The following is a 24256-nucleotide window of genomic DNA, read 5'->3' on the forward strand; positions in this document are numbered from 1 at the left end:
CATTTGTCTTCAAAAACATTTAGAGCAATACATGAAGTGGCCACATGGTGTCAGGAGCTACCAACTGTTCTAAAAAAAGAACCAGATTTTCACCCTGGAAAAGAAATACAAAACATTTTTAAATAGGTTGCCTTCTTAATTTTTTCCAACTTTGATGTTTTGGCCATTCATCATTTTAATACAATTCCCAACAATTTGGCTCAAGAACCTCATAATTTAAACTGTTCTGAATTTATTAATATTAAAATGATTAATGAATCTCCACTGCTTGTTAATTTAAAAGTTGTGTTGATCTGTTTGTGGAGTTTAGCTATAACAAGTAATCACTCTGGAAAGACTTGGGCATATGTCCTCCTCTATACCATGAGGGAGTGAGGTATAACAGAAAGAGAAGGAGTTTTGGAGTCAAGCAGCCCTAATCTGTGTGGTCTTAGATAAATAACTTGATTTTCTATGTCCTCATCTGACAAACAAGTATAATAATGACCACCTTACTAGAATTACTATGTTGATTACTCACAAAAACTGCAAGGATGTCCTTCTTCTCCATACTGTCCCACCTGGTGTCTAACACAGAGTGTGACCTTAGCAAATTACACTGGTTATTATTTTATAGCGAGCTAGATATTATGTAAATATACCTGCTTGGACATTCTATGGTTCAAGTATCTAGAATTTTCTAGGATTTTCTTCAGTCCTATTCAATAAGGAATGAATATCTATTAATAACATGCTAATTTCACTGCATTATTTCAGAGTTCAAAATAATTTTTAAATATTAGGAATCAAATAATCTGTAGTGCCCTTTCACTGATACAATATAATATATTAATATTGGGGATTATTTAGAGATTTTTTTGACCCATTTTTTTTCTTGTTTGTATCCATTAGCATCCAAACTGGGAACACATAGAGGGAAGCTCTTCCAGAGATGGGGGAAAGAATTTTGAATGGTGGCTTGAATGGTTCCTATAGACAATACAAGGGTAGGTAGAATCAGGCAACAAAATAAAAGTGAGGGCAGGGGGATAACTAATAAAACTTAAAATCTCAAGAGGTAGGCATTACCTCTACAAGATGGCAAGTCTTTGGCAGGGAAAATGGGCAGGCTTCACAATCCTGATCTAGACATGCTCCAGGGTTTGGATAATGAAGACTTTGGTGGAACAGTAAATATGATATCCTCTTAATGAAAGGCTGGTTGGGTGTTTCATAGGCCCGGGGCAACTGACATAAATCCCAAGATGGTAGAGATTGAAGATGGTTTCAGCATTTCTTTTTTTTGGGTGTGACAATAATGACCACCCAGTGACCCTAGGTCCCCAGACTTTCTTCCCCCAGACCTCTGCATTCCAGAGAGTACATATTTAGAAGAAAAGGAGCTTAAACTAGGGTTATCAGATTTAGTTAATGCCCAGTTAAATTAAATCTCAGATAAGCCATGAATTTTCTTAGTATAGGTATGTCCCAGTATTGCATGGGACATGCTTATACTAAAATATTTTTGTTGTTTACCTGAAAGTCAAATTTAACTAGGCATATTATATTTTATCTGGCAATAATACTTAAATACTTACATTAGTGTGTTTGTTAGTAAAATATGACTGTAGTGGGTTCTCTCTGCTTCTACCTAGCATCTCATCTAAAGTGAGAGAGGGTATACTCATTCCCAACAAAGGAAGATAAGGGAGATGTTTTCTGTCAATAGAGAAGATCTATTGGCAAAGCAACACTATTAATTACTAAAAATCTCTTATATGAGATTTTTCAATCTTGAGGGAAAGTATCGTAAAACAAAAATGAAAACTTAGAGAATTTCCCTCTCTGCTTTTGACGAATAAAGAGAATGTCAAAACTACCAAAGAAGTATAGTAATAGAATGAATAGAGTTGGAGGTTTTCACTAATTTAATAACGAGATAATAGAAAAGTTTGGAATAATTCCCAGGTTTATGGTTTGGTTGGATAAATGGTATGATGGACAAGAAGAGAAAGGGAAATATTAAATACTTGAGGGAAATATTATATTTCAGTTGGGAATGAGGATTTTGAAATGTCCTTTGGTGGATATGTCCACCATGCAGTTGAAGATAAAGGGCAATCAGTATTAGATATACAATTACTGTTGAAACCATTGAAATGGAAATGATCTCAGAGGTAGGATAGATAGATACTGGATAACAAAGGGCCAATGATGGTGCCCTGTGGAACACGTAGATTTAAGGGGCAGATAAAGAAAGAACAACACATAAAGTAAATGAGGAAGAAAATGTAGAAAGAAACTAGGAGAAATGGTGTCCTGGGGGAAAGAGGTGAGAGCTCTGCAAAGGAAGTGTTCAAGAGTGCCAAGTGCTAATGAGGTCAAGTAAGATGCAATGCAAAGCACAGTCAGTGAATGTGACAAGTGGAATGCCACGGGGATGTGTGCCAAAGTGTATTTATTGAAGCAGTGAGAGCCAAGGCTGGATTGCTGCCAATTAGCGGTCACAGAAGTAAGGAAGTGGAAATAGTGGATGCAGATCAACCTGTCAGAGTGGTTTGCTGTGGCTTAGAGGAGGCATAGCAGTATTGGAAGGGCACACAGGCTCCGAGGAGAGCTCCCTGCTCTTTTTTTTTTTTTTAAAAAAGGGAACATGAAATTTAGGCATTTGTTTGTTTTGTGTTTTTATTATGATAGAAACTTGATGATGTTTATAAGTTGGTGAAGTTGAGGTTGAAACTGCAGAAGAGAAGATAGATAAGCGAGAGTGGTCAGGGTCCTAAAAGTACAGAAGGGGTGGGAAACGAAGGCACAGATGGAGGTTTTAGTCTTAAAGGAGAGGTCGCACGCGTTAAATACTGTTTCCTGTTCTGTAACTGAAAAACAGATGAAAATCAGTGAGTTGTAGAGGTGAAGGGGATGTAGGAAGAGACAAAGAACTTGGAGAAACAATTCAGGTTGTCCTTTCAGACTTAACCATAAAGGAACACATCTACTAGGGAGAAAATGCTCAGTCATGTTACCATGCTTTAACTGAAGTTTAAGGGAAGAATATGTCAACCAGAAGGACTCAAATCAGACAGCATAGCAAGTACAGAAAAGGGTGACAGAGGCAGAAACCGGCTGAGCACTCAGAAGTCAGGGTTGCGGATTCTCAGTCAAGCCTACCTGGCAGGTGTATATCACTGTTGAAATGTAGCATGTAAGATCCTAGTGCCTTTAAGCATTCAAATATTTTAACTAACATACCTTGTTTTTGTTTTTTTTCCTAAGAACCTTTTATGAACATTGCTTGCTTGGTGCGGATGTTTATTCCACCTTCTATTAACTTTCTCATTTCAAATGAGTCCATTGGCATTCTGATTTTGATGACTGAGTCTCTTATGAATTAGTGTGAGTCAACTCCCTTAAGCTAAATTAACAGCAACAACATAATCAAATCTAAAGTTTTGACTTGCTTCTCTGACAGCTAGATCCTAGATTCTGGTGAACATAGTCACCTTACAAGGAGGCTTCCTAACAACAGCTGGTCCAGCTTTCCTGGAGACATCTCAGTCGGGACGCATAATTTTCCTTATTCCAATTCTGGCTTGAAAAATGATTCTAAGTCATATAAATGCATGTATATATACTAGTATATCCTGTGTCACACGTAGCTAGGAGAGATAGTATACAGTATAGCTCATGAGCTCATGGTTAAGCTTATGAGCTCTGAAACCAAACCCACTGAATTAGGATCCAGCCCCCCTACTGGATATGCTCTGACCTCTGGGTTCATACTTGTGTAACCGCAGCCAAGTTAATTAGCGTCTTGATACCTTAATTTCCACATCTTAAACAATGGATATAATGCTAATCTCTACCTAATAATATTTCGTTTTCTATTTTTTGAAGATTCAGTGAGTTAATGCATGTAAAACTAGTAAAATTTTTGGCACATAGTGAGTGCTTAAATAATATTAACCATTAGTATTAGCTCCAAACTTGCCATTCCCACAGACATCATTAACTGTGTCCCAAACTGTGCTTGTTATCCTCTCTTTGTTTCTTTTTTAACAAATATTTATGCTTTCATAAATAAAGAGAGGTTTATGCTTAACCTCACAAGCAATGAATGTGAAGGAAACAATAGTGAAAAAGGTCCCTCACCAAAAAATTCACTGCCTGGTGGGGAAAGATGATGATGAGTAACGGTTAATCACAACACAATAAAATATGATGCCTGTCCTTTCGTGCCTTAGCAAGCAACTCATGCGCCCAAACAAAGAAAACCACATTTTTGTGACCTCTCTCCTCTGCCTCATCCCCTATAACCAAATCACCAAATTGTTTTCATTGTGAATGTGGAGGACAGGACTTAGCATTTTGTTTAGTGTCATCAGGCACCCAAGACCTCTTCATCTTTGTGACCTTCAACCCTGTGTGTGTAGACCTTTACTCTTATACTTCCTGCCTCATGGTCACAAAATGAGTATCGAACCTCCAGGCCATGTGTGTCCAGTCCAGGCAAAAAGATGGGAGAAGGGAGAAGGGACGGGCTTTCCTAAGTGAGCTTTGTCCTTGTGAACAAGAAAGGGAAGCCCTTTATAGGGACTCTACCTCACTAACCAGAATATCATCATATGGATGCCTGCAATTGTAAAGGAGGCTGATATGTTAACCATGTAATTAACAGGCATGTTGCTGCCTTAAAAAACAGGAGTTCTATTAGGAAGAAGGAAGTATGAAAACAATGTCATGGGTTACAAACAGTGATTGCCACACACAAAAATAAAATAAAATAAAAAAATAAAAGAGTATATGTGTTTCAATCCGAAAGGTACTTTTCTTAATCCTAAAGGTACTTTTCTCAATCTTGGTCTTAAATTGCAGTATTTTTATGTTCACTATAAATACACTGTAATTTTCCTTTGTTTTTATCATTACTGAGAATGTAACAAGGTACAGAATAGAATGCTTGTTATGCAAAATCACATGTAAGAAAAAGGTAGGGTGAAACATTTATCATCTTTGCTTATATTTGCAAAGGGAATCTTTGGAAGGATTAATAGATCAGAAACAAAAAAAGTGTTTATTTGTTGGGATCAGAGTTTGGAACAGGGTGATTAGCCAAGAGGTATTAATAAGTCTTCTCACTATATGCCATTTTTCTTTTAATTTTTTAAATATATGTATTTACCATGTGTATTACATACTGAAAAATTAATAATAAAATAAGTATGCATTCCCCAAATAACTAAATAAAATGTAAAAATTAAAAGTATGCTTCTGTATTGATCTTATTAACATTTCTTTGCAACATAGCCACTTAATTCTTTTAACCACTCAAAGTATAGTTGAGCTCTTTTTTCTTTTACAACTTAATGAGCCATATAATTTTCCATCTAAATAAAAACTTGATGGAAGCTAATGTAATTACTTATTTATTTTCTATACTAACACAAAAACAAATCCAATAACAGTACTTAAACTATGCAATGAGTGATATTGATGTTATAGTGTTTTTTTTGGCAACCATCCTTTGAATACATTCCACAAACATTGAACTACCAAATTACTTTGTTCTTGAATCAACAGTAGTAATTCCTCATTCTGTTGTGATTATGTCAGATTTCACATTAAATACTATGTTCCAATATTTTAGGTTCATTTTTTAATTTAAAACTATAACTGAAAGTTTTTACCTGATAGCAGCTTTTACCTAATAGCTCCTCACATAAAGAATTGTGGAAGTTAGTTCTAACCTTCTAAATATTTATATCCGGAGTCGTATATTAAAAATCTTTTAGCCACTGTGGCAACACTATTAGTGATCACTAATGGGTTTTTTCCTCTTCTTCCTGGAGAAGCAGCCATACAACCGTTTTTAACATTTCTTTTTATTAAGTATGACCATTTGACTGAATTTTGGCTAATGCAATGAGAGGTCGATGATGCTGCTACTTTTAGGCCTGGCTCATAAAACCTCTCACCTATCATTTTCATTCTTTTGTCTGATAGAGTGAAGAGGATTTCCTGGACTTAGAAGAAAGGGATGAACAGACTGGAAACCAACTGGATTACTGAATGACTACATGGAGAAGAATCTGCCCACTTTCCTTTCAACAACATACATTGGGCTTACTAAGTATTCAATATTTATGGCATTAAGACATTGACAATTTATAATTATTATGAGAATTAGTCCACCTGGCTAATAGAGACAACCATCTGGAACATCTGAAATTATTTAAAGGGATTGTTAAATATATAAGTTCACAAGTTCCTGCAATTTTTCCTTCAAAATAGACTAAAAAAATTAAAATCCAGAAAATATTATTGTAATCTATTTTTTAAAATCAGCATTTAAAGTGATTTTTAAAATTTGAGGTATGGTTACAATTAGCAAAATGTTATAGGCCAAAGAGAACATATAGTATGTTTGATTAAAGCACTCAGTTTTAGGTGTCAAATTCAAGATTAACTTCAGTGAAAATTTTGCCCTATGAGTATGTTTCATCTTTTCTTTTTTTCTGGCTTGTTAACATTTTTCTCCACATTATATCTATTTTCTCACTAACTTGACATAACAAATATTTAAGTAAATATTACAGACCATTTCCAAATCTTAATTTAACATGATTACTCTTTTTATTAATTATCTTAAGTTCTGGCTTTAGGATGATTATATAGATGAGAATATAAAATGAAGATCATATGGAAAGCATAGAGTAAACTTTGTTCTTTTGCTTTTATTCCCTTTATTAATATTATCTAGTATTTAAAAAATCATTTGGTCTAAAAAGAAAAACTATTCTCTGAGCCACATAAAGGAGGAGAGATTAGTAAAAAGTATAAGTAGAATATTATAATATTTGTTAGAAAAATTTGCACTTAATAAATTTAAAATATAAAATACACACTTTTAATAGTTTATGTAAAATTTTCTTTTAAGTCTTCATTTTTATGAGCTAATCTTGTGTGTGTGCAAGCATGTGTACATGTATGTATTTACTACTGCCACTAAAGGCTTACCATTATAAATCTAAAATATTACCAATTAATTCATGTACTCATAAATTATTTACTGCTTCACAGAGATAAGTTTTATCAGTTTTAATTCTATTTTTTTTATTTTAAAGGTGCAGGCATTAAGAAAACTTATTTACAAAAATAGCCAGGGATATGAAAAGTTGTGATGTGGTGTTGTCATTTCATTATTTGAAATCCATGCAAGATTGTGACAATGAAAACATAATCAGGTTGATTAGAAATTCCTTCAGTTATTTTTAAGAGAAAAGAATGGAACCCACCTGACTTTAAAGGATTTGTTATCCATGTGTAACAAATTACAATGAGGTTAAATCGTCTCTCATGCTGCATGTCTACATGGTTCTGCTCCGGGTATCTGCTCTCTGGACTCAGGCTGCCAACTCTATCTGGAATACTGGCTTTGTTATGGAAGCAGGAAAAGAGAAGTGATCGATCACACACTGGTTCTTAAAGTGTGTGCTCACATTTCTCTCTCTGTTCATCAGCCCCTTTGCCAACCCTGAGAGCAGCTGGGCCAGGGCTGTGTGATTCCAATGAAAGACTTGCCACAACCAAGGGCACGAGTGGGGGTGAATCATAATCCAGTCCCACATTATGCTTAAGATTTTTATCCTCTCTAGCTGATTATCCTAGAAGCAACAGAACACCATTGAGTACAATTTTCATTTTCATTACATTACTCTGGCAACAGTGAGAACAAATGGAATGGGCACGAATGAATGTAGGGAGAATAATTTAAAGGGCATATCAGTTTTCCAAGCCAAAAAAAAAAAAAAAAAACACCCCCCAAAACACAAAAACTAACAGTGCTTTAAACTGTGAACATGGCAGTAAAAAGGGAGAGAAACCAATAAATATAAAAGACGAAAGGATCTAGTGATGTGCAGAGAGAATCTGAGATAAGGGCTGTTGTGGCCCACAGGGGGCAGGTGGTGGTGGAGGTGGAAGAAAGGCAGCCCACAAGGTTTCTCGTGTCTTATCAGTTGCTGGCTCCAGTCATTTAAGAAGTTCAGCTACTCTAGACTCTGTTTATTCTTGGGTCCTCTTTATTCTTATCATAAACATTCCCCCTTTCTTAAAAAATTCATAAGGCCAGTAACAAAAGGAACAAATATATTAATAAGGTAATGAGATGCTGGGTGAACTGACAAATGAGTGACAGAGTGACCAGGAAAAAGAATTCATATCACAAATGTTCAAAGAGAGAGGTGAAACCAGATGCAGCCAGAAGAAAAAGAAAGTCCTCTCTGCTTTACCAACACATCAGGGTCTCTCTTCTTCCAGGCAGCAGGACTCCCCACACGTCCCTTTCAGAGTCCCAGACTGCCTCTCAGGAGTGGGAGTCCTCTGCATTCACTAACTTCCCCAAAGAGATTTTCTGTAGCATTAGCAGCATCAGGCAAACTCACAGGAACTTGGAGCCTGGGGTTCACACAGACACAGAAAATCCAGATCCCAGAGAGGGGAAGCAATTCCCTCGGGGCTGCACAGTCAGGGTCTGAGTGGGACTGGAAGCTAGTCCTCAGCTGCTGGCTCAGACTGAAGTCATTTCCTTTTGAAGACTGTTGGGTGATGATGTCCATTTCTCAGTCCTGAAAACACATACTGTAGGTGCTCAGATTTTTGTTGACTGAATAAATAATTATAATCTGATAAAACAAACAAACAACACAAAAACCAGCAGGTCTTGAAGCTGGGAGTGGATCCCAAATACTGTCATGAAAAAGGACAGCTCACCTGGTAGGTGTTGCTCAGTGGTTGAGCATAGACCTATGAACCAGGAGTTAACAGTCTGATCTCCAGTCAGGGCACATACCTGCGGTACAGACTTAATCCCTAGTAGGGGGTGAGCAGGAGGCAGCCAATCAATGATTCTTTCTCATCATTGATGTTTCTATCTCTCTCTCCTCTTCTCTCTGAAATCAATTTTTAAAAATTAAGGGGGGAAAAAAGGACATCTCCCTCCTTTTTGATACGGTTGAAATGGGAATTGGGAACAGAAGTAATACCAAGGCTTCTTTTGTAAACAGAAAACAATAGACTGTTCCTGGAGGACATGAGCTGGCCCCATCCCCTTAACTCTATCAGGCATCACACTACCTCCCACCACAGGAACGGGGTGAGCAGCTCATAAGTTTCCATGGAGAGGGAGGTCACATGACCCAGAGCTAGCCAATCAATATATTGCACTTTAAAAACCACAATGATTAACTCAGGGCTGGGCGTGTGACTAGTCAGGTCCCATGATTCAGTCCCTAATGTTGGAATCATGGGAGAAGAGAAGTTCTATTTCAGTTGGAGAGCTGAGCAGTTATGCTCTGAGTCTGTGGCTGTTGGAGGCCATCTTGCTTTCATAAAAAGAAAGCCCAGGTGAGAATGACAACAGCACAGAGGGAAGTAAAGCTAAGAGATCAGAAGAGGCCTTCTATGCTGAATTCTTAGGGAGTCCAGGTACAGTCTTGCCTGAAGCTGTCTACACTTAGACATCTTAGTTACATAAATTGTTTCCTCCTCCTCTGATTCGTTGCTTGTTTTCTGACATTGGCTATCAAGAGAATTCTGACTTTTCTTTCCAGCAGGCTAAATGGAGTTTCCTGGAACTTCCAACAGTAGGGATAAGGTCAGCTGCAAGGAGGAACTTCCAGCTAACACTGTAAGTCTTGAACTTAATCTTAAGATCAAAATGAGTTTAAGCAATATCTATTGAGGGCTGACTACTGGCTAAACCAGCCGTGGGCAAACTACGGCCCGCGGGCCGGATCCGGCCCGTTTGAAATGAATAAAACTAAAAAAAAAAAAAAGACCATACTCTTTTATGTAATGATGTTTACTTTGAATTTATATTAGTTCACACAAACACTCCATCCATGCTTTTCTTCCGGCCCTCCGGTCCAGTTTAAGAACCCATTGTGGCCCTCGAGTCAAAAAGTTTATCCACCCCTGGGCTAAACCAATGTAATCCTTGTAAGATTAACCCTGTTAAGGTAACAAATGCTCAGCACTTGAAGGCAGGCATGAGCAAGATCTGACAGTTGGGACTGCACTCTCAAGTGAAGAGGCTGCAGAAGCCTTCAGGGTTCAGGAGCAGTGCTTGGGCCAAAGCGATGCCCTAGGTTTTCTGACGGCTGTGGGCTTCTGGCTAAGGAGGTGGGGGGTAAGGGGCAGATTACCAGGTCCCAAAGCTGTCCTGAAGGCCCACTGTGTGCAGATTCAGAGTGGACAGAGAATAAAAACCAGAAGCTTTTCTCAGGGATGTTCACAGATCAAATAAGGACACCCCAGATAGAGCATGATAGTTCATTAACTGCGTTCATGGTGAAGGGCAGGGTGATTGAGCAGAGACCCAGGTGTGCTAGGGAACTTTTAAAGACAGAGAATTTTGAACTGAGACTTGAAGTAAAAGAAAACCCACATAAGAGTGACAAACTACAAAGGGATATTAACTTTTAATGTTGAAAGATGATGTGAGAGATGGCAGATTCAAAAGTGGCCTGGTGGCCCAACAATATCATATACTTTATTACTTGAATATTTTACTATATCCATATATTAATTTTTAACTAAAAATGGTTTATAGAGCATCTTTCACCAATTTATATTTTCCCACTCTTAAACATTAATATTAAGCCAAATCATAATTCAAATTATAAAATTCTTCAAATCCTTTATGTCCAGTGGTCTAATAAGAATTTCAAGAAACTTTATACTACTTGACATATTTTTAGATGAACATCTAAAATTCTTCATTGAAAATTGACATAGCTGCAAAGAATTAAAGGGGATATAAAGACTTGTGATGTGACATTGTTGTTTGATTCTTCGAAATCTTTGCAAAATTGTGACAAATACAATAATCAGGCTGATTAGAACTTCCTTGAATTATTTTTAAGAGTAAAGAGTAAAGATCCCTCCCTTCTACCAAATCTCAGTGGCCTACAATGAGGTTTAATTATCTCTCATGGTGCATGTCTACATGGTTCTGCTCCATGTTATCTGCCCTCTGGACTCAGGCTGTCAACTCAGTCTTGAATACTGTCTCTGTTGTGGAAGAAGGAGAAGAGAGGTGATCAATCAAACATTGGTTTTTAAAGTGTGTGCTCACATTTCTCTCTCTGTTCATTAGCCCCTTTGCCATCCCTGAGAGCAACAGGGTCAGGGCTGTGTAATTCCATTGAATGACTGGCATCAATCAAGGGCACTGAATGGGGGTGAATTGTAATCCAGTCCCACATTATGCTTAAGATTTAGATGTTTACCCAAGGAGTGATGGAATGCCACTGAGTACAATTTTCATTTTCAATAAATCACTCTGACCATAGAGAGGAGAATAGAAGATTAGAAATGGGCAAGAGTTGATTTAGGAAGAAAATAAGAAGGCCATTTCAGTCTTTCAAAAAAGTAAAATATGATAGAGCTTTAGACTAGGGTCATGACAGTGGAAATGGAAAGAAACCACAAAAGTTAAACCATAGGAGGATCTAGTGACGCTGAGAGATGCTGTGGCCTCAAGTGATGGGTGCTATTGGTGGTGGAAGCCATAGCCAACATGGTTTCTCATGTCTTACCAGTTAGTGACTCTGGTCTATTGAGGAGTCAAGCTATTCTAGTCTCTGTTTTTGGGTCTTGTTTTCTCCTAACAAATATCCCCTCCTTCATAATAAATAAGTAAATAATTAATTAACTAATTAATTAAGCCAGTTAAAAGGGGAACAATATATTAATAAGGTAATGAGATACTGAGTGAACTGACAAATGAGTGACAGATTGGGCATGGGAATTTATCTGTATCCACAAATGTTCCAAGAGAGAAGAGAAACTAGACTCAGCCAGAAGAAAAAGAAAGTGCTCCCTACTGGGCTTGCCTCAGAGGAATCCCTCCCTTCTACCAACACATCAGGGGTCTCTCTTCTTCCAGGCAGCCAGGACCAATTTTAGCTGCAAGGGAGAAAGGAGGGGTGGGCAGGAGAAGAAGAGGGGAGGAGGAGGGAAGTGGATGATGGATGGGCTCCTTGGACCGTCTACATCATCCTCTCCTTCCCTCTCCTCCTTTCCATCAATGTCCCTACACTTCCCTTTCAGAGTCCCACATTGCTTTGCAGGGTTGGGAGGGCTCGGGATTCGTAAACTCCCCCAAAGAGATTTTTTGTAGCAGCAGCAGCAGCAGCAGCAGACAACCTTCCAGGAACTTGGAGCCTGGGGTCCTCGCAGACACAGAAAACCCAGATCCTCCTCTGTCCTGGGCTCACAACTGGAGAGACATGTTCTGAGATTGAGCACAGTATGTCAGAGCTGAGGGGGTGCTGGGATTTCATTTACCCCAGAGCCTCGTGTTGCTGATGAGAAAGCAGGAGCCCAGGGAGGGGATGCAATTCCCTCAGGGCCACACAGTGAGGGCCTGAGTGGGACTGGAAGCTAGTTCTAGATGCTGGTTCATATATAACTCATTTCCTTTGGAAGACTCCGGGGTGATAAATTCCCCAGAATAATTAACAATCTTGAAAACTTCCAGTAGATCATTGTAGGTGCTCAGTAGATTTTTGTTGGCTAGATAATTATAATCTGACACACACAGAAAAATAGCAGGCCTTGAAGCTGGGAGCGGATCTCAAATCTTGAATTCAAAAAGGACATTTCACTCCTTTTTTTTATATAGTTGAAATGGGAATTGGGAAAGGACGTGATGCCACATAGCTTCTTTTGTAAAAAAGAGACAAGTGCCCTGTCAGTGTAGCTCAGTGGTTGAGCATTGCCCTATGAACCAGGAGGTCACTGTTCAATACCTGGTGAGGGCACATGCCTGGGTTGGGGGCTCAATCCCCAGTGGGGAGCAGGGTGGTTTACGCAGGAGGCAGCTGATCAATGATTCTATCTCATCATTGATGTTTTTATCTCTCTCTCCCTCTGCTTCCTCTCTGAAATCAATAAAAATACGTTTTAAAACAAATAAAGGAGACAACAGGCTGTGGGTAGAGGATATGTGCAGATCCAACCCAGGAAATTAACCAAGAGGAAGCTGGAGACCCATCCCTGCTCTATCAGGCATCACACTACCTCCCACCCCAGGAACAGGGTGAACAGCTCTAAGTTTCCATGGAGAGGGTGGTCCCATGACCCAGAGCTGACCAATCAGTACATTTCACATCCTAAACCATAGTGATTGGCTCAGGGCTGGGCATGTGACAGTCAAGTCCCATGAGTCAGTCCCCAGTGTTAGAATCATGGGAGAAGTTCTATTTCAGTTGGAGAGCTGAGCAGTTATGATATGAGCCTGTGGCTGTTGGTGGCCATCTTGCTTTCATAAAGAGAAAGCACAGGTGAGAATAACAGCAGCGCAGAGGGAAATAAGCAAAGCCAAGAGGTCAGAGGGGTATGTTTGCTGAATTCATGGAGCGCTCAGGTAGTCTTGCCTGAGCTGTCTATACTTAGACATCTCAGTTACATAAACTGTTTTCTTCTGCTTTGATTGTTTGCCTCCCATCTAATCTGGATTTCCAAATGAAGTCAAGTGGTATCTGTGAGAGCTGGATACTGGCCAAACCAAATTAATCCTCATGGTATTGATTAACCCCAATAAGGTAGCAACTGATGTTTCCATTTTAGAGGGCAAAATTGAGGCTCAGAGAAGGGAGGTCCAGAGTGAGGAAGCGAGGAGCCAGACTGCACACCCACATTCTGCTTGTACTCTGGGAAGATGCTTAATGTAACTTGTCCACACGAGGGTGGCTAAGGCACCCTGCTCTATACCCAGTGTACCGTGGGTGCCTGAGGCTTGGAAACTGTCCTGTGCAGGAGACTTGTAGAACCCATTTCACTGATGGGTGGTGCTGGACCTTTTTTCACTGGCATGAACTCACCCTCCTAGCTTCCCCATGCCCAGCATCCTGTCTCGTTTTCCTGGGCAATAACACAAATGCTCATGTAACCACAGAGGCAATCATCCATTCTCAGAATAGCATCTGGAGCTACCAGAGGTGAGAACAAGAGTGTTTGGCCCTCCACTATACCAGGTGACATCTTCTTCCTTTGGATTTGGGAAACCGTCCTCCCCATTTACACACCAAGGGCTTTTCCAGGACATGCAGAGAACCTCACCCAGTGTGAAAGGGATGGATCAAGCCCTTTCTATGTCTCCCTTCGACGGAGGTCATGTTCTCCTTTCTATGCACAAGGCCTCCTGTTGCTGATGGGAGGCTGAGCTGACCGTGAGTCGACAGCTCAGCATTTGAAGGCAGGCATGAGGCAAGATCTGACAGTTGGGACCTCATACTAAAGCTGAAGAGGCTATAGAAGCCCACAAGGTTTGGAGGCAGTGCTTGGGCCAAAGTTATTTCCTAGGTTTTTGCCCACTGTGTGCATGCTCAGTGTGGACAGAAAGGAATAGACAGGCATGCCTCAGGGCTCTTCACAGATCAAATAAGGGCACACCAGACAGACAGACACCATAGCTCATGAGATGCTTTCAGGGGGAAGGGCAGGGGCCTTGAGGAGACACATGTGCACTGAGGAAGTAGTTAAGGACAGACAATTTTCAACTGAGACTTGAAGGCTGTAGTAATTAGATATGAGTTTGGTTGAAGTAACAGAAAACCTACTAAGAGTGGCTTAAACTATAGTGTCTTCTAACATTTAATATTGTGCATGATGTGAAAGATGGGAGGTCCAGGGCTGGTCTGGTGGCCCAACAATGTCAAAATACCTCAGATGCCTTGTACCTCTGCACTCCATTACCAGAATATATTTCTCACTCCCTCATGGTAGCACTATGGCTGCCTGCACACCAGCCTTCACATCTGCATAGTTAGTGCTTAAGCCAGAAGCAAGGGGCCACCTTCTTCCCAGCCCATTTATTTCTCTACAGGAAGGAGCATCTCTTCCACAAGCCCTGGTAGACATCCTCTAATATCTCATTGGTTACAACTGGGGCTCAAGTTCCCCAGCCAAACACTAGCAGAGGCAATGCAGTTGCTCTAACTTCCTGGAGTAATTATGATTTTTTTTTTCAAACTGAATATCCACAGGAAGAAGGCAATATGCTGGGTGAGCAACCAACATCATCCTGCCGTAAAGGAGAAATGAACAAGGTAGCTGAGGGTTCAAAGCCAAGGGAACTGGAGGAACAGAACATGCAAAGGTACAGAAGTGCACGAGACACCTCAGGTGCTCGGGATTGGTAGTGATTCATCACTGCAGGAACACCACACAGGTGGGGAAAGGTGGGCAATGTGTCATATCACATTTTATGCCTGCAGCAAGCAGGCCTTAGGCAATGGGGAGCTACTGAGAGACACCTAGTGAGAAAGAGTGCAGGAGCAAATAGAAAAACCACAGGTGTGCAAGGTCACCTGTATCATAGGATGACCTTAATCAATGACCTAGATTAATGAATTTGCTATTAGCAGCCACCTGTTTCAAGATACTAAAAGAAACACACTCAGCCCTGTTATTTAGATAGCTGCGATGTTACATCTGTAATGCCTGCAACCTCACCTTTCCCTGCCCTGGGCCCAGCCTTCAGCCCACCACCTCCATCCCCCAGGGCACCTGATCCAACCCAGCACTTTGTGTTGTAATAAACATAGGAAGCCCACACCTCTTAGGGCAGTGGTTCTCAACCTGTGGGTCAAGACCTCTTTGGAGGTCGAATGACCCTTTCACAGGGGTCGCCTAAGACCATCCTGCATATCAGATATTTACATTACGATTCATAACAGTAGCAACATTACAGTTATGAAGTAGCAATGAAAATAATTTTATGGTTGGGTCACAACATGAGGAACTGTATTAAAGGGCCAGAAGGTTGAGAACCACTTAGGGCGAGGATAACTATGTCTCAGTTTCCAGAGGAGAAACAGAGGCTGGAAGTCGGTAAGGGGCATGCTGGTGAGCTGTGGGGGTGAACCTTGAGCCCAGAGCCTGTCTTTCCCACTCCACCATGCCACCTCCGGGCTTCAGAGGACTGCACCCTCCTAACTGTTCCGAGATGTTTGATGAACCTGAGCTTCCTCCCACCCCCAGGCCTGCTCTTTATTCTTAGTGATCAAACCCACCATCCCAGTCCCTTCTTAAAGGGGAAAGGGAAAACGCCCAACTCCTGCCTTATAGCCATGAATCAAAGCTGCACTTTGTTGTCCTAGTGTAGACCTCTCGGTCATAATTAGCACAGGCCGCAGGACCACAATTCCCCTTGGGCTCCGTGCAAATGTTAGGTAATGTGAGTGCAGGAAGGTAACACTGGTCTGCCTTTCTGCCCTGCAGTATGGATCACAGCCTTTCACTACAGAACCACATTCGTGCCCTGGCTTGTTTGACTCAGTGGATAGAGCGTCAGCCTGAGGACTGAAGGGTCCAGGCTTCAATTCCAGTCAAGGGCACATGCCTAGGTTGCCAGCTGGGGATGTGCAGGAGGCAGCCAATCAATGATTCTCTCTCATCATTGATGTTTCCATCTCTCTTCCTCTCCATTCCTCTATGAAATCAATTAAAAAAAAAGCAAACAAAAAACACATTCGTTGCTGTTGGGAGTTATGGTGATAATTCTTTCTTTTTCTCCCCCCCACCCCCCCCTTGCCCCATTTAGTTCTGATTCAGTCCAAGGGCTACATCACTACATGCTTCTCAAACTGGAGGATGAACAGCCCTGATTCTGTGCAGGGAGCAGGCCAAACAAGAGTATCCAATGTATCTTTCTGAAGCACCAAGTTTATTACAAGACTTAGAAGAACCAAGTACTTTAATGAGAATCATCCCCTCCTACAAATGTGGAAGGAAAGAGGAACAGGAGAGGTGAAAAGGACCCCAGGGGAACAGGCTGGCTGAGTGGTGGGCCTGCAGCGAGGGGGCCTCTCCTGCTGTACCTGAGGCGGCTTCATCCATCCTCCAAGCTCAGCAGGTATTTTTGGTCTTGAGTTTTGAAGGCCACAGAGATGCCTGGTGCCCTTCCGATGTGAATTTGTGCGGAGAACATCGTGGCAGTTGGCACAGCTCCACTGTCCACTGGATCTAGTGCTCTCTCGCCCAGGGGTCCTGGCACACACAGTGTGCACATTATGCTCCTCTTCTTCTGGAAGCTCTCCGCGTCCAGCCTTTAGTCTTTCTCCCTGCACCATGTGACCTGGCTCCCTGGAGCCCATCATGGTTCAGTTCTTCATTTAAAGTGGAGGATGCGTAGCTTGACCTCCCTGGACTCTTTGGTTGTGTCCCTTCCTTGGCTGTCCACCATTTACATGGCCTCTACATTTTCCCAAGCTTTTTTTTTTTGTGGATGACCTGAGCCGAGCTTTTTCAACATAAAGACCAAGATTCTCCTGGTGACCCCTGCAGGCCCTGGCTGGTTTCCTCTGGGGATCTGCAGCTGCTGCTATGACTATCAGATCATTTTTGGTGTCCAGGAATCCCCAGGGCCACCCTGGAGGCTGGGCTGGGTGTGGCGGCCCCTGACTCCGAGATGACTGGTGGAACGGCTGGCTCTTGAATCTCCTGTCACAACCCCTGGTTCTCAGGCTGCTTATACATTTCCAGACACCTGGAGAACTCTGGGTGAACCTCCTGAGTTGGGGAAGGACCATGGCTGTTGTGGTCAGGGGAACAGAAGGGCCCTATCACAACAGTGAGGCACTCCAGTTTTGGTTTCTTGCTGTTCACAATGAGACAAGTGGCCACTATGTTAGTGAACCCCTTATGCTTTTCTGTCTCTTGGTTCTCATCCCACTCAAACCCCAGGCTCATATCTGCCTGTCACCCAGGAGTCCATGTAGTCACAGGGAGGCTCACTGTAAGGACTGAGTATTTCTTCTTGGCCCATGTTTAGCCTTGGGTCTCCCATAAACTACCTTTGTCCCTTGGATGAGAATCAACAGTTTTTTAAATGTCTTTTTCCAATTCAAAGGATGGATAAATGGCGTGAGGTATTTATTTTCTGCTTAATATCTGCAGCCGCAGCTCCCTAAAGTGTTTTTCTATGAAGGGCAGGTCCCTATCAACATTTTATACAGAACTACTCCTAGGCTCCATACCTCAACCATAGGTCCGTCATATTTTTGGCCCAGAAATAGTTCTGGGCAGCATAAGAGAGGGTACCACAAACGTGCAACTTATCGCCCAAAAACTGAGTGCTGAGTCCAAGTCTCTGGAGGAGCTCTGCTGATTGATGACTTTTATAGCCATTTCTGTACCGTTCAGAACGTGTTGGCCCAACCCCCGCTTCGCTGCCCTCTCCAATGGTGTTATGGAAGTTGTAATGCCCACTGTGGGGCTCCGGGTCCACCATTTTGACGTTCCTCTGAGCATCAATGAACATGCTCTTTGGCTCAGGTCCCTGTGGACCATGCCCCTCTGGTGGCTGTGCTGCACAGGTGATACCAGCTGATGGAAAATACTTCGGGCCTCCTTCTCCGTCATGCGGTAGTGATCCTCCATGTAATCGGATATGTCCCCTCCACTTAGGTGCTCCATGATGAGGCAGAGTTTTCTCCTGGTGCCAGCCACCTCAAATAACTTGATTATATTCTGGTGATTGAATGCCTTCATGCACGGAAGTCCTGCAGGGGAAGTCGCTGGAGGAGCCCTGCTGATTGATGACTTTGACAGCCATTTCTGTACCGTTCAGAATGTGTCAGCCCAACCCCCCCTTCGCTTCCCTCTCCAATGGTGTTGCGGAAGTTGTAATGCCCACTATGGGGCTCCTGGTCCACAGAGATGGCTGCAAGGTCATCCATATGGTGACTTGCTAACTATACTAACCGACAATACTAACAATGCTAGCTATGATTATTAACTATGCTAACACACTAACAATGCGGACTATGCTTATTAACTATCCTACAAAGCAATAACTATAATAACAATACTAACAATCTATACTAACTCTACCAACAATACTAATGGTACAAACATTGCTAGTTTAAAATACTATCTAAATTTGTTTAAATGAGAAAAACAAAACAATGAAAAAAAAGAATAAAAGAATAAAACAAAAATTAAGTAAATTAAAGAAATGGGGGGAGAACAAAAGAATAGTGAGAACAAGACAAAAAGAATAATAGAGAAGAAAAAAGAGAGCAAAAAAATAAGAAAAAGGAAATAACCAGAAAGCCCTAACCCCCCAGAGTGGCTGTACTTGGAGATGGGGCCTGTGACGTGCTCAAGGTTAAAGAGGTCAAAAGGATGGGACTCTGGTCCAGTAGGGCTGGTGCCCTGACAAGAAGAAGGGGCACCAGAGCGCCCCCTCTCTGCCATGTGAGCACAGTGAGAGGGCAGCAGGCTGCAGCCAGGAAGCGTGACCACACCAGGAACTGACCCTGGGGGACTTTGATCGGAGACTTCCAGCCTCCAGAAGGGGGGAAAGTAAACTTCTGTTGTTTAAGCCTTTCCTAGTCCCTGTGGTTTGGGAGACAATAATCTTCCATCATACCGGAATCAAAAGTGAGCACGTCACCTGGACTTGGCCAACCCACGGATTCCATCCCCTTTGCTTCAGTAACCAGTTTGCGGATGGATGTGTGACCCAAGTCCAGCATATCTGTGCCAGGACTTAACCACAGAACTATGCCAATGGAAGTTCTTTACCCACAGGCGGCTGCCATGGCTACTGCTTTGGGGAAACTGACCTGAGAGTGAGGCCTGCATGGAGAGCAGAGCTAAAGTGGCTCCTGGTGGTGTAATTTGAGTCCCTGCACCAAGCCAGACCTGATGCCCACCTGATTTGGAGGGGGTTGGGGCACAGTAGAGCTCTGATCAAAGCCATCAAAACACTGATCTTGTCTGAGTGCGAGGTTGTGTTCAGCACAATGAAGGAAGGAAGAAAGAGGACTCCAGGGAGAGAAACCCCAAGACTATGCATGCACGTGCATGTGGGCACACAGTTCAGGTCAGAGCAATGCACATCATGGGGGGACTTGCAGCCAACAGAGAGGAGGAGGGCTGCTCTACTCAAATGGGAAGTTATACCACATTACTGACCTCTTTGTATGATGTGCAATTTGCTTTGAAACAATAAAGAGACACATTAGGCAGATGTGACAAAGCGTAATGGTTGCATTAATTCAAACAGCACCAAACACGGCCCACAGCCCATTTGGAATCTTTAAAAATCCCCAGGCCACGCATCTCTCCCCGAGGAGGAAACCCTCAGTGTTGTCACTGTCCTTTTCTTACCAGGTCCAGGGCCTTAAATGCACCACTGCCTGGGCTCCCTGGAGGTCAGGCTGCCCGGTCAAGGTCACACAGCTCATCAGGGCACAGAACACAGACACAGGCTTTCTTACTAAAACCTTGTGTTTGACTCACCGACAGAGGTAGGTTCCTGGGAAGCTATGGAACAGGGTCCCTCACTAGTAGGGACCTTTCTTAAATCCTGCACATAATTCTGGATTCTATTTCTTAAAAAGCACCATTCAAACTGGCCTCAGACGTTCAAGGACAGCCCCGTCAGTATAGGGAGACGCCTGCCCGCCCATGCCACTGCAAGGAGTGCCTGATGCTGACAGCACGAGACGAAAACATGGGGGTTACTGAAAACCTCCTTGGAGCTTCTCCCTTTTCTACCGAGGACAGGTGATTCTCAGCAGCCCGGAGCCTCCGGTCCTCCCATACCCGCAGTGCTTCAAACAGGCCACCTCGGGGCCTTTGCACAGGGGGATGGTCCCCAATACTCGGCCCTCTCTTGGCCTAGATGATGCCTGCTCCTCCTGCAGCTCTCCCACCCAGCCATCAGCCCCTGGGGCCTCTAGGTCAGCGGTTCTCAACCTTCCTAATGCCTCGACCCTTTAATACAGTGCCTCATGTTGTGGTGACCCACAATTTCATTGTTACAAATTGAACATAATTAAAGCATAGTGATTAATCACAAAAACAACATGTAATTATATATGTGTTTTCCGATGGTCTTAGGCGGCCCCTGTGAAAGGGTCGTTTGACCCCCAAAGGGGTCGTGACCCACAGGTTGAGAACCGCTGCTCTAGGTGAATTCTAGCTCTCATTACTGCCTTCCTGACGCCCAGCAATGCAAATGGTGCACAGTAAACACGGGGTAAACGTTGTTTAGTGGATGGAGGTGGGAAGGCTGAGCAAGGCTACAGGGACAGCATGTATAAAGAAACAGTGGGCGGGGTGTGCTAGGGGCAGGCATATGGCTCAAGAAGCCTGGACACTGGGAAGGCATTGGGGAGCGATGGGGAGTGGGGCAGGGAAGGACGCAGGGCCTGTTTTCGTTCTCTCTCTGGTTTTTCATGCACCTGTTTTACAGACAGGGAACTCTGAGCATGATTTGCCTAAAGTCCACAGCAGTGAGGGGTGGTGGGTTCCAGAACTCCTGTCTCTGTGTCAGGTCAGAGTGTCTTTGCCCAGCGCTGGCCCCACCTGAGGAGGGCTTCTCCCGTTGACACAGAGAAATGAAGCGCTATCATTGACCCTGCCAGGGTGGCCCCAACAGAGGCACAGTGACGGGGGTCACCTCAGGCTCTCCCCACTCAGTGGGCCCTGGGCAGCGGGAGCCGCACCGTCTGCAGAGGCGCTGCTTCTGCTTTCATGGTGCTGTGTCTGCTGCTGTTTGGAATTTCATGGTCTGGCTCTGACCTCGGACAACCAAGACTGGTCGTCCTGGCTGCCAGTTACATTCGTGGGTGCAGTTATGGAGAGCTGCCACTCGTCCACACACCGATAGAAGCCAGGTCTGCGGGTAGGACACATCCCTCCAGTCCATATTACACTGGGGGGAACTGTTTGACACTTTCTTCTTTCCTCCTTCACCAGCCAAGTTCTCCTGGGCAGCAGGGTCTCAGCCTCCTGCCTTTGAGGGTGGAGGGAGGAGGGGGCTCTGGGTTGCAAATGCAACCATGGCCAGGAGTTGCTGCAGCAGGGTCGGGCACATAGTAGGTCGGTCTTCCAGAAATAGCTGTTGAATGGAGGATAAAGGTGTAAATAGCAAGGCCGTGTGTGGGACTTAAGCAGAGAATTCTGAGGAAGAATTCACATGAGGTGGTGATTGGGATATCAGGCTCCTCCTGGTTACTCTGTCTGTGCTTCAACCAGTCTCCAGAGATGGTAACTGCAGGTTTATGGGGTACAAGGGATGTAGCACTGCACTAAGTGGCAGGCTGCTGGGGAGGAGCCCAAGCCAGGGCCAGGCACTGCACCACTTCTGCTCACCCTGGGCCTCCACTGTACCTACTGCTGCTCAGTAGCGCTGCTGCAGCAGTGGGAGAGGCTCCCACCACCACAGCTGTGCTTGCCAGCTGTGAGCCTGTTTCTGGCTGAGTGGTGCTCCCATTGTGGGAGCCCACTGACCACCAGGGGGCAGCTCCTGCATTGAGCATCTGCCCCCCTGGTGGTCAGTGCATGTCATAGCGACTGGTTGACCTGTCATTTGGTTGTTCTGGTCATTCGGTCGTAAGGGTTGCTTAGGCTTTTATATATATATATGTAAATTTCACTTGCCTAGAAAGGGAACAACAGATTAGAAATTCAGAAGGGTGGATTTAGTGAGAAAAATGTGAGCCATTTCAGCTTTCAAGGAAAATGAAAAGGTAGTACTTTAGACAAGGGATATGGATGTGGAAATAGAGAAAAACTACTACATTGAAGAGATAGGAGGATCTAGTGAGGGGCAGAGAGAAGCAGAGAGGAGTGAGTCTGTGGCCCAGGAACAGATGGTAGAAGACACACAGCTGACATGGTTTCCCATTTCTTACCCGTCGCTGACTCCAGTTTTTTTGAGTAGTTCAGCTGCTCTAATTGGTTTGTTCTTGGTCCTCTATTCTTATAATAAATATTCCTTCTTTAGAAAAATAAACATGAGATAAGTAGAGGGGGAATAAATGGATTAATAAGGTGATGAGCTGCTCAGTAAGCTGACAAATGAGTGACAGAATGACCAGGGGAATTAATTCATGTCCCCTTATACTCAAAGTGTGAAGAGAAACCAGACTTAACCATAGGAAAAAGAAAGTCCTTCTCACTGGGCTTGCCTCAGACGAATCCCCCTCTCCTTTACCAACAAACACATCAGGGAGCTCTCTTCTTCCAGGCAGCCAGGACCAATTTCAGCCACAAGAAAGAAAAAAGGGGGTGGGCAGGAGAAGAAGAGGGAAGGGGGAGGGAAGTGGATGATGGATGGGTTCCTAGGACCCTCTACATCAGTGGTTCTCAACCTTCCTAATGCCACGACCCTTTAATACAGTTCCTCATCTGTGGTGACCCCCAACCATAAAATTATTTTCATTGCTACTTCATAACTGTAATTTTGCTACTGTTATGTATCGTCATGTAAATATCTGATATGCAGGATGTATTTTCATTGTTACAAATTGAGCATAATTAAAGCATAGTGATTAATCACAGAAACAATATGTAATTGTATATGTGTTTTCCAATGGTCTTAGGCGACCCCTGTGAAAGGGTAGTTCGACCCCCAAAGGGGTCGAGACCCACAATTTGAGAACCGCTGCTCTACATCATCCTCTCGTCTCCTTTCCTCCTTTCCATCAACCTCCCTACACTTCCCTTTCAGAGTCCCTCACTGCCTTTCAGGGTTGGGAGGGCTTGGGATTCACAAACTCCCCCAAAGAGATTTTCAGTAGCAGCAACAGCATCAGGCAACCTTCCAGGAACTTGGAGCCAGAGGTCCTCACAGACACAGAACCCCCAGATCCTCCTCTGTCCTGGGCTGACTCACAGCTGGAGAGACATGTTCTGAGACTGAGCACAGGATGTCAGAGCTGAGGGGGAGGTGGATCTCATTACCCCAGAGCCTCATGTTGCTAATGAGAAAGCAGAAGCCCAGAGAGGGGAAGCAATTCCCTCAGGACCACACAGCTAACCTCATAAGCCTGCTGAGGCAGAACTCATTTCCTTTGGAAGACTCCTGGGTGATAAGAAGCTTCTCAGGATAATTAACAATTTTAAAAACTCACAGTAGCTCACAGGTGCTCAGTAGATGTTTGTTGACTAAATAAATGACATAATGACACAAAAGCATGCCTGTCAGCTGAAAATTGACTAAAATCCTGAGACAAGCTTTGGCAGAGAAGAGATGCTGACAGGTATCCTTTTGTAAACAGAAGACAACAGGCCATGGGTAGAGAATATGGGCAGGTTCATCCCAGGAAATTAAGCACAGAGGAAACTGGACACTTACTCCTGCTCTATCAGGCATCACACTACCTCCCACTCCAGGAACAGGGTGAACAGCTCACAAGCTTCCATCAAGGTCCTATGACCCAGAGCTGACCAATCAGTACATTTCACATCC

The 24256-nt window shown here is 43.2% G+C and overlaps 1 long non-coding RNA gene across 1 annotated transcript; it reads left to right on the forward strand.

Moving 5' to 3' along the window:
* Positions 1–9236: 9236 nt before the first annotated feature.
* On the forward strand, positions 9237–20696 carry LOC118670491. Its single transcript, XR_004972353.1, has 3 exons — positions 9237–9664; positions 15030–15142; positions 16589–20696. It is a non-coding gene; the product is annotated as an uncharacterized LOC118670491 (long non-coding RNA).
* Positions 20697–24256: the final 3560 nt, after the last annotated feature.

This window comes from Myotis myotis, unplaced genomic scaffold (assembly GCF_014108235.1).
Source record: "Myotis myotis isolate mMyoMyo1 unplaced genomic scaffold, mMyoMyo1.p scaffold_m19_p_16, whole genome shotgun sequence".
Lineage (NCBI taxonomy): Eukaryota > Metazoa > Chordata > Mammalia > Chiroptera > Vespertilionidae > Myotis > Myotis myotis.